The sequence below is a fragment of the Triturus cristatus genome, chromosome 11 (genome assembly GCF_964204655.1).
Source record: "Triturus cristatus chromosome 11, aTriCri1.1, whole genome shotgun sequence".
Taxonomy (NCBI): Eukaryota; Metazoa; Chordata; class Amphibia; order Caudata; family Salamandridae; genus Triturus; species Triturus cristatus.
The window spans coordinates 967,455,528-967,471,458 of NC_140594.1; the positions used below are offsets into that span (position 1 = coordinate 967,455,528).

Sequence of the window (15,931 nt, forward strand, 5' to 3'; positions counted from 1 at the left end):
CTGGCGTCCTCTGGCCTCGCGTATAGGACGGTCAATAACTTTCGGTCTGCTATCTCAGCGGGCATGTCCAGCTGGATGTTAAACCAGTGGGAGAACATCCCTTGGTTTGTAAACTGCTTAGGGGCATTAGGATGGTCAGGCCTCTGTGTCCAAAATACTCGTTCCTATGGGACGTCACGGTTGTGCTACGATTCCTAGAAAACTGGCCCGCTAACAAGTACCTGTCACGGAAACAGCGTTCCGCCAAGCTGGCTATGTTGTTATGCTTGGTCTCTTGCAAAAGAGTATCTGATATTCGGGCCTTGGATTTGGCAGGATGTCGTTTCTCCCTGAAGGGGTTTCTTTTATTATCTCCAGACGTACCAAGTGCAATACCAAATCAGTGTCTTATCCAACTTTTCCAGATAATCCGAAATTATGTGTGGTTAAGTGTGTTAAAGCGTACGAGGTAAGTACAGCTGAATTTCGTACAAATATGCATGGACAATTGTTTATTGCTTTACAAAACCTTTTCACCCGGTGACCCCAGCCACCTTATCTCGATGGATGCGCTGGCTCATGAACGAAGCAGGCATTGATGTCTCTAGATTTGGTGCTCATTCTGTTCGAAGGGCGATGGCGTCTATGTCCTTTTCTATGGGAGCAAGTCTAACCGATATAATGAATGCGGCTGATTGTTCGACAGAGTCCACCTTTAAGTCTTTCTATTATAAACCTATATTAGATGTGGCATCAGTAGTGGTGGCTAAGCTTTGAAGAAGCATAATCGGAGCCTTCGGCCCTGACATAGAATAAAACATTTGCGAACATTCGTGACAAGAATTTTCAATTCTATTAAGGACACGGAGGCGAGGATTATCTCACCCAGAGTTAAGTATTGTTATCCTGAATCATATGTGATGCATTTACAGTTATGTTGATAATATCGCATCTTCATTGTATTCTTTGATGATTTTTCCCCCGTTTGACAAATTTAATGTTTAAAATATTTTTCGGGGGTGACCGTTATTACGGATTGTTTCTCTTTGTTACAGATACAAACGGAAAGTAAGGAGTTTTTCCTTCTGCAATGGGTTTTTATGGAGTGTCCTCCCGAAGTTCTGCGATCATTTCCCAGTTTTTCGAGACGGCGGTGTTCCACCCCGAGACCGGAAGTTCCCTGTTGGACTTCAGATGTGGCTTATCGTGAAGAACTGTTTCATTACGGACGTTGTTCAGGATTGAGGTATTTTTTTGTCTCGGGGAAGCTGGACTTAATGGTTTACAGATCACACAAAGAAAGAGGAAGTGGTTACCTCAGTAAGACCTTATATAGGGATGCTCTCTATGGTTATGGAGAACCTGGTGATAATGGGATTTGTAGTTTTTACAAAGAAAAGTGTTTTATTGGCTGCTGTATAATAAATGCAAAGAAACGAGAAGCATAATTCCCGCCTCCGTGTCCTTAATAGAATTGAAAATTCTTGTCATGAATGCTCGCAGATTTTTAAATGTCCACGATGTTTTGTAACATAGCTCAGTCTTCTCTTTTCACAACTATTTGCTGAGAACATCAACATCCTGTACCACTTATTTAGTGGGCAGAGCTCCAATGTGAGTGCACCGACGAATTAGTCAGTGATCGGCTCCTGTTCAATTCAAACAGTTGCCAAAATCGCACTTGACTTCTTCAGTGCTCATTTCACTTACAATTTTTCAGACTCACATTTTACAGTTCTTTTTTTTACTTCTTTGTTCAGGGATTCCTTTAAGTCCTTACTCGCTTTTATGCATTTGAGTGACAGTATCTTCTGAGCGTGAGCTCCAACCACCAATAGGAATCGGACTTGGAAGATCTCAGCCAATCATCGGCATAGCATATGTGGAGCTTGAGAGCAACTGTCCAACATGGTGAAAGAGCTCAGCTTCCGCTGGTAACAGAATGACTAAAACAAAAAAGGGACAACACTTTAATGTGGCGGCCATCTTAGATTGGAGGTATTCCCGTTCACAAGAAAAAAGATCCCAGATTAAAATGCTAATATAATGTTTTTATTCCATGCGCTTTTTTAGAGCGCATGAAATAAGGGGCTGGGACTGTAACACATACTAACATTAAATTATCGTCAATACAGTAAAAGAAAAATGCAGAGATAAAGAAGCAAATTGGAAGTAGTCATTTCCTAGTTTACCCAACTTGAACTGCGCTTTGTGCAATTTGAGTTTTTTCTTCGTACACCACCGTGTTATATTTGCAAATAATAACGAGCATTTCATGCATTTACAAATACGTTTCTTTTGAAACTTTAATGCGAATACTTCTATTGTATGTTCCTTTCCAGTGATGTTTAGGAGCGTGGCTTGTTTCTGGCTTTTTTTTTATATTTCTGGTGCTTGTTTGAGCTTGTTTTCAACGGAGGCTCTGCTTGTTTTAGATTTGAGACCTGGCAACACTGACCGCAGGCCGCAGCTATCTGCGGCCAGGATAGGCTGTCCACCGGAGTGTGCCAGCGCCCAGGCCAGAGGCACCAGGACACATCAGTGACTCCAGCGGCTACCGTTAACGCTTTTAAGTAAACTTGCACCAAGGTAGGCTGAGCGTTACAGTCCCCTTCCGAATGATCCAGCAGCAACTAATGTGGCGCGAACTGGTAGTCGCAAGCCACCCGGGCTGTACCTTCGCAAGGGCGCGTCACCTCCTGCCCACCGACTTCGGCTACTCCCCGCCCGGTCCCAGGCTCTCTCCCTGCCCTAACCCCGTGCGGCCGCAGCAGCGACTGCTTGAACGCGTTACGGCACTGTCCACTCCCTCCTCTCCTAGGTTATCTTCTCAAAACCCCATATTGGATAGGATTTTTTGTGAGTGTCCCTGTGTGCGCGCGTGCGCGCAGGGTTCAGGCTGACCGCCTGGGATTCCTGTCTGTCCGGGCTCTCACTTCAGGCCTGCGCCTCCGCCCGGTCGGTCCCACTATGAGTTCGGTGAGTGTGACCAACTACTCTCTTCCAGGGAGAGAGAGGGAGACCAGGTCCTTTAGTGTCTCACAGTGCCCCCGTAGGGCTACGGTCCCTTTTCATTTTGGAGATGGTTACTGGGGAGACTTAGCTGTATGTACGTTAACCCTGTAAAGGCGTTCACAATCTAAGTTCGGGAAGTTTTGTCTTCTCGTGTAAAATGAGATGCGTTCGTCCATGGCACACTCTAATTTTGAGTTGTTTTGAATATTTTTATAATTATGGAACTTACTCTACTCCCACTCGACATTTACTTAGCGCAGTCGCCGAAGGATTTCGATCTCAAATGCTGTATATAAGACCGTACGCGTGGTACACTGGACTTGTGCACAGATAGACCAGTAACAAAAATAAACAGGTGAACAGTAGTGTTCATCAACGTAGGTGCTGTTTTATGTAAGTGGGTGGCGAAGACAATCTGGAAGTATACATATTTGCACTAAACGGTCTTAAGGAACGACTAAAGACCGAGATGTTGTTGATCACATTTGGGGGAGGGGAGTTAGATGATGCTTAAGAGCTGTTTTTAAGTCTTGGAGTAATGTGTATATCAGCATTACTGGTGAAATGATTTACTCTAAGATGAAATGACCTAGATTTAGCGCATATAGGTTTTGGTGCCATTAGAAGATGTTGATTTGTGGATCTCAGGTTGCGAGCAATTAAGTTGCAAAGGGGCATTGATAACAGGTAGTGAATAGCATTGGATACCAGTATCAGAAACGTAGTAGTCTTCCTTCTCTGAGAATGGTTCCCTATTTATAATTGAAATGGTTATTTCTATGTCTTAGAGGAATTGTGTCTTTAAGCCGTTCTCAAAATACTTCACTCTTTTGTTTTAGTAATTGGAGCAAGTGTATTATTGTATTGCTATCCACGCCATAGCGAACCACCCTTCTGATTTAGTGAGTTCATATCAATGTTAGTACCACTAGCACGCTCCGCTGCCTCAGCGGCCTCCGTTTGAGCAGCAAATAGGGGTGTCTTAAGTTGCCTGCAGATGAAGGGAACTGGTGATAGTGGGGATTTAGTGCTTGTAGTGAAATGTTTAAGGGCAAGGAGTGTTCCCCGTGCAACAGTTAAACCTATCTGGAAACCTTTGGGTTTGCCTTCTCCCAAACTAATGGTAAAACAGTACTGTTTGCATTTAATAGTGGCAGGCATTGCTTGAAACCATACCATTCTCATTCATTCACTTGGACTTTAAGATGACATTGCATCATATTAACGTAAACACATCATTTTAAGTCCATTTGTATATTCTCTTCTCATCACTTTCTCGGTCTCTGAAGCTCTGGTAGAACATGGATGCACTCCATTTGTTTTAGGATTTTCGTTGACTATAGTCAAACTGGTCTGCAAATATTGTATTTGATCGTGGTTTGTATTATTTTTAAGCAAACTATAGTGTACTGTTGCTGCCAGGGAAGGTCATTGCTGTTGTCACTGATAAAATATATATATATATATATATATGTATGTATATGTAACTCTTTGCTTTTCATATTCATGCCGTTCATGCACTTGTTTTAAATGAAAGGGCAAGTTGGGCCAGCATATCAAATGAATGGGACCCTAATGCCATTTAAAATTACATCAGTCTGTAAAATAATGCCTCCGATATGGACAGTGGACGGATCAACCCATATATTTTGGCCTAATCAGTATCAATGCTTTCTTATTTCCTGGCAGGTGTAGGCTGTGTGGTCCAGGCAGTAGAGCACTCGCACAACAGCACTGTTGACTTCCTGTCCGGCAACCTTACCTGAGAAATTAACGGCACCCTTGTTGGCCAGTAGTGGAAAATAAACAACAGCACTTTAACCAACAGACAGCAACTGCAAATTGGATCTTCTTTCTTTCCTGATAAAGGTCATACTTCATACCATCTGAAGCAGCTATTTCTGGTAGGTACGGCAGCAGGTTGACTGGGCAGTTTGGGTGGCAGGAGGCTTACTGAGATTTGTCCCTTGACCACCTGCTAGAATAATCTGACCCCCGGTGTATCTTAGGAGGAACACATTTTGTGTACTAGTCCCTTTAGACTGTCAAGGCTACAGGTGTCTGAACCTTTGTCAGGTTTCTGTGAAGCAGTTGGGTTCTAAAGAGACTCACGCAAAAGGTGATGGAGGCTGCTTGCAATAAGTCTAACACTGCAATAGCTCTGGGTAGCGCTCCAACCTATCATTCTTTTGCTCACCTTGCCACCTCAGTTTGTAACCAGCTATATATAAATCAGTCTTGACACTACTCCAGTGGGAGAAGTCCAGCCCAAACTGCCAAGCCAAGTCCACCCTGAACTAGAACACAAGGAACCAAAAACTGGTTTAGCCCTAGTTAGGGGCTCATCAACTGGGTACAGCTTAGTTCCAGTGACACAGAGTATGGGGCCCATGTTGAGCATACCCAAGCCACTTGGGGTGGTACATGAAACACACACAAGGAGATGGGAGGCTGCTTGCAATATATCTACCCACTGGCAAAAGCCGGTCCTGGGTTGCTTGTGTTCAAATTCAGGAGTTTTTGGCTTGGCAGTTCGGGCTGGACTGTTCCCATGAGGAACAGGGTCAAGACTGATTTAAATATGACTGTGTCCAAACTGAGGTGGCATGGTGAGCAAAAGAACAATGGGTTGGAGTGCTACCCTTAGCGATTGCCAGTGGTTAGACTTATTGCAAGTAGTCTCCCATCACCTTTTGTGTGTTTTGGGTTCTAAAGAGAGGAAGTATTGAAAGTTTTGGCCTGCTTTGCCTTTGTCAGCTGGAGTTAGGAAATGTCGGTCCCACTTTCACTCTGCGTTTTTTTTTTTTTTTTTTTTTTTTTACTATATACCAATGTAAGTTTGTAGTTTGAAACTTGTACATCAGAAATCTCCATTAACTCTCCAGTATAAGTCCCTTTAAGGCAACCTCAGTTTTTAATCCTTCTGATGAAGAGAACCACACGGTTAGGAATCTAAAAGGCGTGTTGTTACATTCACAGTAGTGGTTTGTTGCATGATATTTATGTGGTCCGTTGAAATACGTTTTTGCATTAGTTCCCTTTATCATAATGTGATTTTTGATTGAATCGAGTCATCCTTGTACCTGGATCTTTAATTAGATACTTGTTGATGTCAGTATTGGCTAAAGTAGAAACAGTTGAATGTTTGCGTATTTTGTATCTGTAGGATATTAATGAACTTTCAAAAATATGATGTGCTGTTGAATCAATCGGGTCCTGTGCTTCATAAGTGAAATCTGCCCATCATATTGACTTTTAAGTTTGATTTGCCCCCTTTTCAAAATCTATCCCTTAATCACTATGTGAACAGCACCCTTTAAATAGACTAGGAGTATTTATATTTTCCTTAATCACTGACTGGATTAGTTCTGCCTATGCGCCAATAAAGTAACCACATTAAAGCTTTACATACCACACAGCTAGAATCAAAACGCAATCTTAAGATAAGCCTCGTTGTGGTTTCTTGCATCCTTTGCTTATTCAATTTTTCTGATTGTCACACTATATTCTGCTTGAACTTTTGGTGAAAAGTCTACAGTGACAACTACAGCTGTAAAAACCTTTTGTAATATCTTTGCTCACTGCTGCACGATTTAGTTGTGATGTACCATTTTGGATCGTTGTTGCATAGTCTTGAGAGTGGATCCTGATGTTGGTGGTAGGTTGCCCCAACCCCTCCTTTCTTCTATAGGCTAACCGCTAACCAATGAGGGTGCACATAGATAAATAACAAATACTTCAAATTTCAGTGTCTCGTATGTTGATTGATCTTAGAAAATCTGATTTATGTACCTAGTATTATATGTATAGGTGCATGTTTGAAAGATTATTTCTAAAAATAAATTTGCACGTGTTTGAGTCCAAGTTAAGTAGTGTCTGATAGTAATATTACAAATTCTAACCTAAACTTTGCAAAAAAATATGAAGCTGATATCTGTTGCACAAGCTTCATAGACCGCTGGTCCCTAAGATGTTGCTGTCTTTTTTTTACTTGCATATTTTTAATTTAAATTGTTCTGAGTTGGTGCACAGTTGAAGACTTGGCTTTCTAGATGCTGCTCCATTTTGGCAGGTCCAACAGAGTCGCCCTGAATGTTAGTTATGAAGCCTTCTGCACTGTCAAATCAATTGAGTACAATATTAAAAACCAAATTCCAAGTTGCAATATGTGATAATTTGGAAGCCATTTTCAGAACGAAAACAATGTCAATCTGTGTTAAGAGAAGGTAGAGACACAGATGTCTGGTGGGGGATTTATTCTAGGGCATCTATAAACACTGCCCCCTCCGCTCTCCACCGCACCCCATCTTTAACTTGTTTTACAGATATCGGGCCTGTTAACTGGTGTACCCACTCCCCGAAGGTGACATTTATTTAGGGTTTTCTGTTAGTGTATGTATGCCGTTTACTGCAGCTGGTGATATATTTTAATCTTAAATTGGTAGGTGGCAATTTTTTCATATTTTAATTTGACCTGCTGACACAGCACTCGGAGGACACCAACGTAACTTTTCCCAGTGGGCTGTTTTCAAGATGTGCAAAATAAATTACAATGCCAACCAAACATATTTAGACCGGCAATAAAAAATGTTTACCAGTTTGTGACATTGTTTGCCTTGGTTACTTCAGAGGAGAACTTTCATTATTTTATTTTTTTTAGCCTTGAAAATTGAAAATACCTTATCAGAGAATTGGCTGAAGTGCTGGTCTCCTTTGTACTCCAATTTTAAACAATGTTTAGAGTATGATCAAGCTTAAAAAGGATATGTTGAATGTCGTCCGTCCTTTCTGAAAATAATTATAGGAACCACCATATCAAACATGTCTGTTGCTATAGATCTGATCTAATTTTAACAAAGGCAGTAGGCCAAACCTTTTGTTTATTTATTTTTAGCACGTTAACGATTACAGATCTTTAAGGATTGATCGATATTGTATGTTAATACCAGTAAACATGTATTTTGTCACCAGTAATCTTGGACATTACTGCAATATTGTGTAGCCCCCTCCCCCCCCCCCCATAAAAACCTTAGAGCTAGATTTTCACTGTGATAATCCTGGTTAGACCCTTTTAGGAGTTGTATATTTTTTGCCAACTGTCATCTTATACATATTTGTATGTTTATGCCAGCATGTATCATTGTTACTGTGTAGAAAAGCTTAGGTTCTATAGAGTGGGATTGGATTTTTTCAGCGGACAACCGAAATCAAGGCCATAGGTTAGTTGGAAAATGATAAATCAAATGCCACTGTTTTAAGTACGATTTTCATTATTTTTGGAAAAGCTATGACAAAGGCAGGGTCTTATTTATTGTGAGAATCAGATGTTAAAGTCAATAGGTCTTTAAGAGTGGATTATTATTAAACTGTTTAAATGCCTGTAGATAGGTATTTTATTACATGGAATCAAGCAGGTTACTGTAGTAGACAAAGACAATCAAGACAAAGGCAGTAACCCTGTCTTATAGTGAAAGCCTATTTTATTTGAGAAGTTTTATATAGCGCGAACAAGACCGTTTCTGGTAGTTCTGTACAGTGAATATTAATGGAGAAGGTGTTCGAAGTAATATGTTAAAACCTATGATTTGACCTCCCTTCTCCCTTTTTTGACAACATATGTTAGTCTATCATCCTTTTAAGGTGGGTTGTGTTTCCGTGGTAAAACCTGTACCCAAGTTTGTTACATGTATTCTGATAGCATGTGTTTTCTGTCTCTCTCTTCCCCACATGCTTCCCCCAAATGCCCTCCACTGTCCTCCATGTTTCTTTTTCATGTATTGTTTCCCCGCTTCCTAGGGTTCTCTGTTTTCTTGTGTTCTTCTTCCACTCACCACCACGCTCTATGTTCTTCTCTTTCCCTACCCTCTCTCTGTGTGATTTTTCCCTTGCCATAGTGTTGATCTCTCCCTCATGTAATTCTTTGCCACCTCCTTGTCTCCATTTGTCCCCTCATTTGCTCTTCCATTGCCCCCCCACCCCAAGATGGCTTTTTAAAATTTGTGCTTTTGCTCTAGAGTTTAAAAAATAAATACATTTTATTTACTGATCCATGTGGGGCCTGACACCTTGGATCAGTAAATAAAAACAATTGAAGCGAATGGCACCAGCTTCATTCCACATGCCTGCTTATTTGACATCAGGCATGCACAGTCTAGTAGAATAGTGTCACTGCTAGCAGTGATTGCGTTATCATGCTTTTTTTTTTTTTAATGAATTGTTTTAAAGCTGATACACTTCTCGAGGGGAAAAAGACAGGCGCTATAAACCATCACCAAGAGAAATTGGCAAAGCCAGTTAGTCCCGAAGGCCGATTTGTTGGCTTTGTCAGTGCTTGCTGTGAGTGTCATTTTCATTCTGTTTCTGCTCATGACCGTGTATTACATGGGGCAGTGTGTCATTCCACTTCAACCATTGGCTTTATTGCCCTTTGAGGGACATTATTTTGCCTTCTCACCTGTAAACTGTTGTACATTGATTCTTCATGTAATATGTCTGACACTGATCATTAGCCCTTCTTTAGTGTTCTTACCTCCTTAGCTTCCCAGAATACCTGTGAGTGTTCTAACTTGTACCAGAGTGTTCTACCCTTGTCAGTTGATGGTCTGGTCAGCTGGCGAGGTGTGCGCTCAGCTGTGCCTTGAATAAAACTACATGTAACTTAACTAGAAGTATCTTGCCTTTCTTACTTACAACATAAACATTTGCCTAAAATTTGGTGTGCTTTATTCAGTGCCTGGTCTTGTGCGCTGGTCACTTCAGTTTTACAATTTGTCTCATAGGATACATTTGTAAATAAGCAATATATATTGGCTGGAGAATAGCTTCCCTAATTCAGTACCTTCTTTATAGCATAGTAATTAACATATTTAACTTATAGTGTCCCTATCTTCCGACTGTGGTGGTTTTATCATCTTCAGGTTCAAGGAATCTCTTCATCATTTGAATGTCCCCACTTCTGTAGGCTCTTCTCTAGTTAATCATATGCAAGAACCGATGACGACCTTTTTTTTCACCCAGTGCCGATTCACATATATCTTCGGTCCATAGTTCAAAACTTGGCAGTTTTGGTGCATTCGGTGTTTCGAAGTCTGCCTTTTCACCAATATTAAGCCCAAGGGAACACATTTATATTGGTGTACTTTTCTTAGGAGTAGGGAGAACTCCAGAAGTACAGTGCGCTTTTGAATTTCCTTCAACCGTCTGTTAACCATTTAATTCTTGAAGGTAAATATAGGTGTCCAACTCCATACAACGTTTATTAAGCCTGCCATAAGGGCATTAGATCTCGGGCAGGTGTCTGGGTAGAATGAGTAAAACTTATTTATTATCAATGGACCGGAATACCTTCTGAGAACATTTTAATCTTAGCCTGCAGTTCTGTGTGTTGGATCACTCACAAACATTTTTCCAGGGGTCGCATTGTGCGGTCTGTGGTGTGTCAGAGGGCTGCTTTGATGCCAGTATGGTGGGAGCGGGGCTTGGTAAAGGGAGGGGGCTAAAGTGGGCGCTATCGCTAGCTTGGGAGATTAAAGCGTAAAATGGAAGTAAATAGATAGTATTGCATTGGGATGAAATAGATTTGCCAATGTGAAACCGGAAAACCTGGGATCAATCCTGGCTTCTCTACTTGACTAAATAGTGTGATCCTAGACTATTGTCTGATTTCATTTTGCCTCTTTTTTCTGCATTATGATATGAGAGCACTTTGAAATACACGAGTTCAGGAAATTCACCGTACACAACCTTCACTTGTGTTTGATTTAATAAATTATCATGGTTGTCCGTGCATAATAACCCAAACCACCCAGAAGATTCTGTTTGACAACTGACTTGCCTCTTGGTTCACTGTTGGCATTGTTGTTAGGGTGGGAAGAGGCATGAATGTGTCTACGTTCATGTTTTTTAAAGCTATCAGTTTTAAAAAATACTTAGGAATGGAGTGAAATACTCTGACCTACTAAGCTGAAACACATCTGCATATTAATGAAATTCTTTTCAAAATAAAAAAATAGAGACTTTATCATATTTTTACACTTTTGTTGCAAAATGTCTTAAAAAAACTGCTTTCCTAAAGTAATTTGGTGCAAGACACCTTATTTGCTTCTTCAGTTAGTGTAAATAAACGCTTACCTTTATTTAACATCTTACTGAATTTTATTGCTCAATCGAATAAACGACAGCACAGTGCAGTCTTTCTCCTGGAAGCCACATGTGAATGTCAGGAGGGCTACATGTGGCCCCGCATCGTACTTTGAGTATCGCTGTGTTAGATCTAGTGCTGTGCTTTTATGTTGGCCACTGTGTTATTTATGTACTTTGGCTACTGTGCTGTCAATAGTGTCTCTGTGTATTGGATGCATAGATGCCCTAGGGACACTAGTGCTGTGTTAAATTTGCCTCCTGTGTTCTCTTTGTCACTGCTGCAGTTCTGTCTTCTGTTTATTTCAGGGATGTCTGTCTTTTGTCTCTGATTTGGCATTTGTAATGTTTCTGTAGGTTCATTACAGAGCTTCTTGTTGGTGTGGTCTGTATACAGGTTGTTAGTTACAGCATAGACCTAGGTAGATGCAACTTAGCGTGTGTAGGGCCATCCTCACATAATACAATATGCAGTCTGTGTTTACAGGCTGAAGGGAGGGAGGATGGAGATTATTTCGGTGAGTGGAAGTTTTTGTGTACAGTTTTGAGATGCAGTGTTCTATGAAAAGGTGTAGGATATGGGTGGTTCAGATGGACACTTGGAATGCTACAGATTATGGGTGCATGTATTGGGAATCCAGTTTGCTGGGGTTTTCTTTTGTATATGACATCCAGTCCTGACTGGCAGTTCCTTGGGTGCAGTGCGTCATGAGCTGCTGGAGACAATTGGCTTTTCGGCCAGATAGAAAGGGGTACTGTTTGTGATGACATTTTAGATAATGGAGTTGGTCTTGAAGCTGGTGCGGTCCGGTAAGTGAGTCTGTCAAGGATATATAGAAGGCCTTTGGGTCAGCTCTGTTCTGCCATTATTCTGTCTGAGTGTCATTTACATTCTTCTTCCATTCACGACAGCGAACTGCATGAGGTAATGGTTCAGTCCACATCAGTCACTTGCTCTCCTATCTCATATCTCTTGCCCAGTGGATGACAGCATTTTCTGATGTGTTCATCCACCTGAAAAAGTGTGCGCTTCAGAGTCAGGACTTGTTGGCTAGTCTTTGTTTTTAATATTTTCCTCCTTTTTATTTTTATTTTAATGTTTCTTAAGGGAGTAGTACATCTCTCCAAGCAGTGCTAACAGTAGCTTGGTTGCCGCTTATTTCATCTACAGTATGTGGCCACATCCTCTAAATCAGAAGTCCATTACCCAATGTTGTTGTCCATAGTGTATCATGGTTTGCCCATTCCAAGAGATGACCAGCATGTTGGTTCTAACTGTGGCAGCCATGCTTGAACTGTTAACAATACCTCTGCAAGAGAAGCAGCCACTGCTTTTTGTTATCGGAAGCATATGACTGCTGTGTTTAGATGGGAGCCTCTTTTCTCTTTTTTTTATCCCACTTGTATTCTTTTAATTTATCTCACATATGTTGTTGAGTTTGTGTGTGTTTTATTGCAGTTGTGCCAGAGGGTTAGTGCAAGAATGAAACATTGGATTGGCATTGCCAATTCTTACTTTAACCTTTCAATAACTGAGCGGCCTTGCCTGCACAATAGTGATGTAAAATTTGTGTATGTATCAGTGGCTCCATGTAATGCCCATGCAAGTCAATAGTCTCCATACCTGGCACGCCACCCCAAAAGAAAGATTAAATCTTTGTCTTATGTCTGTTTTTAAGGAAAGTTGAACTAATCGAGTGAAGATTTTTAATAACTACTCTCTTTACGTGTTCGGTCTCCCACGTGCCAATACCGCCCATTTTATTTCGGACCCAGTCTGTGATTTTTTTTATTTGCAAAATGCATTTCTATAACCCTTATTTTAGGTCTCGCGCCTAGCGTTGCAGTGCGTAGCTCTTCTTACGCAGCGCGAGACCTCATGTAGGGGCTTCGGAAAGCTGACCACACGCTTGTGGTTTTGTTTTCGAAGCTGCTATTGGCTTTTGGTTGCGTTTAAAAAAAAAAAAAAAAAAAAAAATCACGCCATTGGTGAACGGCGTGTGCATGTCCCAGCTTCTTTAGGAATGTAACCGCTCACGTCCCATTGGTGTCTGTTACGCGCAGCAGCGGAATCTGGTTGTAATTATAAACATGTGTTTATAATTAGTGCGCGTTAGCTTTGCTGCCTTGCTCCCTCGCCCCTCTAAGGTGCGCGCGCACCACTGGTTTCGATTCTGTGCATTTTTGTTTTCTGTCCGCCGCTCCTCACCCCTCGTGGTTACACGGGGCGGCCTCCAGACACAGTCCCTTAAACTCCCCTCCGGGCATGGCTGCTCGTCGTTTTTTTTACTTTCTTAGTGAGCTCCTACGGTTACTATTCGCTTTAAACTATGTATTTAGCTGGTGTTTTCTGGAATTTATGAAAGCGGCAGCTTGGTGGTGTACGGAAACATATCACTGGATTACAGCGCGCTCCCACTGCCCTCCTCTTCATTTAATTAGGGTCATTTGTACCCGTCTGCCCACCGAGCGCGCTACTGTCTTGACCGAGTGTCTCTCCTCTGCATCAACGGACCCGAGCTGTTTTCCAAGGGTGGGCGCTACTCACAGGATGTTAACAGATGCGTTTCATCACTGTAGTACAGCAGTGATTGTTGCAGGGAATAGTTGCAAGGCTGCTGAATTGGGTAGGACGGTGGTTTATGTGAGGTCATGCTGACTGTGGTTAGTATTTTCAGCAGTCGCCATAACTTGTTTAGATGGACCGCTCAGAGTCCCTCGAAGCTCTGCCCACCACGCAGTATTTCATGCTCATGGGGAATCTGGCGTTCAGCCAAAGGAATGCCTTAATGGGCCTGGCGAGACACCTCCTTCACAGACTCATTTTTCATAATCTGCATTTGCATGACCATGCTAAAGGTTAGCCACCTAGCTCCCTGACTACCTTTAACTGTGAACATCCCTGTTGGAGAAAATGGCGTGACGCAAAGTGATGTCCTTCTGATTAAGAGCTAAACATGGCCTTGGGCTAGTGACTGGACTCCTATAGCGGTGGGGTCCCTCCGCGCTACACCTCTATTTGGAAGCGTAACGTTCCTTGTGGCAGCACTACGCCTAGTTTGGGGCAGTAAGCGCTATAAATTATAAGAAGTGACACCCCCCTCCTTGCAGCAATGCAACATGAGATGGTGGGGATCTGGAGGACGATAAGTGACCTACTATCAACATTTTCATGCGTTGTGTCTATTCGAGACATTTCCCCTTTGTAGAAATAACCAACCATTAATTTACAGGACTGTTTCCTGGTATCTCGGACTGCAACGTGGGGCTCTTGTGCCACCCTGTATTATATTAATCTCAATCTGTGATCACTTTTTACCCCCAGTACTACCCACCCCTCGTTTTCTACTGGTTTGATTTTTCTTGGGTATGTTTTTATTTTAATGCAGCCACAAACAGTTCACATTCACTGGAGAACAGTAGGTGCATGACGGTAAACTGCACACTTCGCTCCAAAATGGATATCTTGAAAGCTCCCAGACCTTACTATGTGTATATCGACGTTGCCATCAATTGGTTCACACTGATTTAGTTGCCCAATCCTGTAATTTGAATTTGCCCGTATCCCTCCTTTCATGCCCTAAAAAGAAGGTAGCCATTATGGTATGTTACAGACAGATGAGTGCAAGTGCTTTGAGATTTAGGGGCAGTTAGTTGAATCTGAGCCCAGTGCACCTCTCACCTTAGCAGCCTCTGTTTGTCGCAGCAGCAGTACGTGGATGAACACCTCCGGCTACGTGAACCAGAACAAACAAACACCCAGTGCATATTTAACTTGCTTGCCCATAAGCCCTGTGTGACTTAATCTCACAAGTCCATGTGTTGCAGTCGTGAGCTTGTTTACCACCCACTGCCATCCCGGTCAGCGTTTCTTGTCTCTTCCCCTTCTTGCACCTAAGAAAGGTGGGGATTTCTAGCAGTTGAAGCTCTAGCCGACTGTCAACACCTGACTAGATGTGGCTGCTGTTTGTTCTAGGCCACCAGTAAATTGTGGAAAGAATTATGATGGATTACTCTGTGCGATAAATAGCCCATCTCTTTCACCTAGTGTCAAAGCAATTTAGTTGTTTCGCAAACCTGCAATCAAGTGAAACAAGCAAATGCCTTTTATTTATGTTTTGGTTGTTTAATCACATATAAAAAACATTGTCATGTACAATGCCCATAGCTTAAAGTCTCACAAATGCGAGACCTATTGTGTTGCAAATGCTTGTTTAATACATGTTATACAATTTATTGGCCTGTATTGCCTAACCTCACGCTAGACACTACCATTTTAACTTATTTAAATATTTTTTATTTTTGCACCTATTTCTCATTAGTAAAGCGTTACTTGTATTAGATTTAGGGACATTCATAAAATATTTGTGGTGCTTTTAATGAGTAATGACAAGCCTTCCATGTTAGATTTAATGTACATTTTTCCAAACAATGAAAAGAGTTTTAGTAAAACACATTGTAAGCTGCATTGCTTATGAACTTTAAAGTGTAGGTAATTATTTGCCCTACAGTATTTAATTAGAGTCCCCATTGAAATACACTCTTTATTTATTAACATTCCTGGACATATTGATAATGTGTCGTTTAAAATGAGTGCACACCATTATAAACATACTTTTTCAATAAGAAAAAAAATCATGTGCCCTGAAGTGCATATTTGCGAGGATGCCCCAGCTGTAAAGTTTTCTTGTGAAACATTGTGAAGAGAATTATTATTTAGCAATGTCGTGATTAACTTTAGACAGCAACAGTGGAAATCCATTTTTCATGGCCCTCTGGCAACATTAAAACTGTCATT

The 15,931-nt window shown here is 41.5% G+C and overlaps 1 protein-coding gene across 6 annotated transcripts in view; it reads left to right on the forward strand.

Moving 5' to 3' along the window:
• Positions 1-2,351: 2,351 nt before the first annotated feature.
• CAB39 (calcium binding protein 39) overlaps positions 2,352-15,931 on the forward strand; it is a 220,185-nt gene continuing 206,605 nt past the window's right edge. Inside the window, exons 1-2 of one of the 6 annotated variants that reach the window (XM_085635004.1) lie at positions 2,352-2,568; positions 4,684-4,898. The gene's annotated coding sequence lies outside the window, so the exon portion shown is untranslated. Of the gene's footprint in view, positions 2,569-2,659; positions 2,959-4,683; positions 4,899-15,931 lie in introns of those variants that run through there. The other 5 variants (XM_085635001.1, XM_085635005.1, XM_085635002.1 and 2 more) reach the window with 5 other exon arrangements.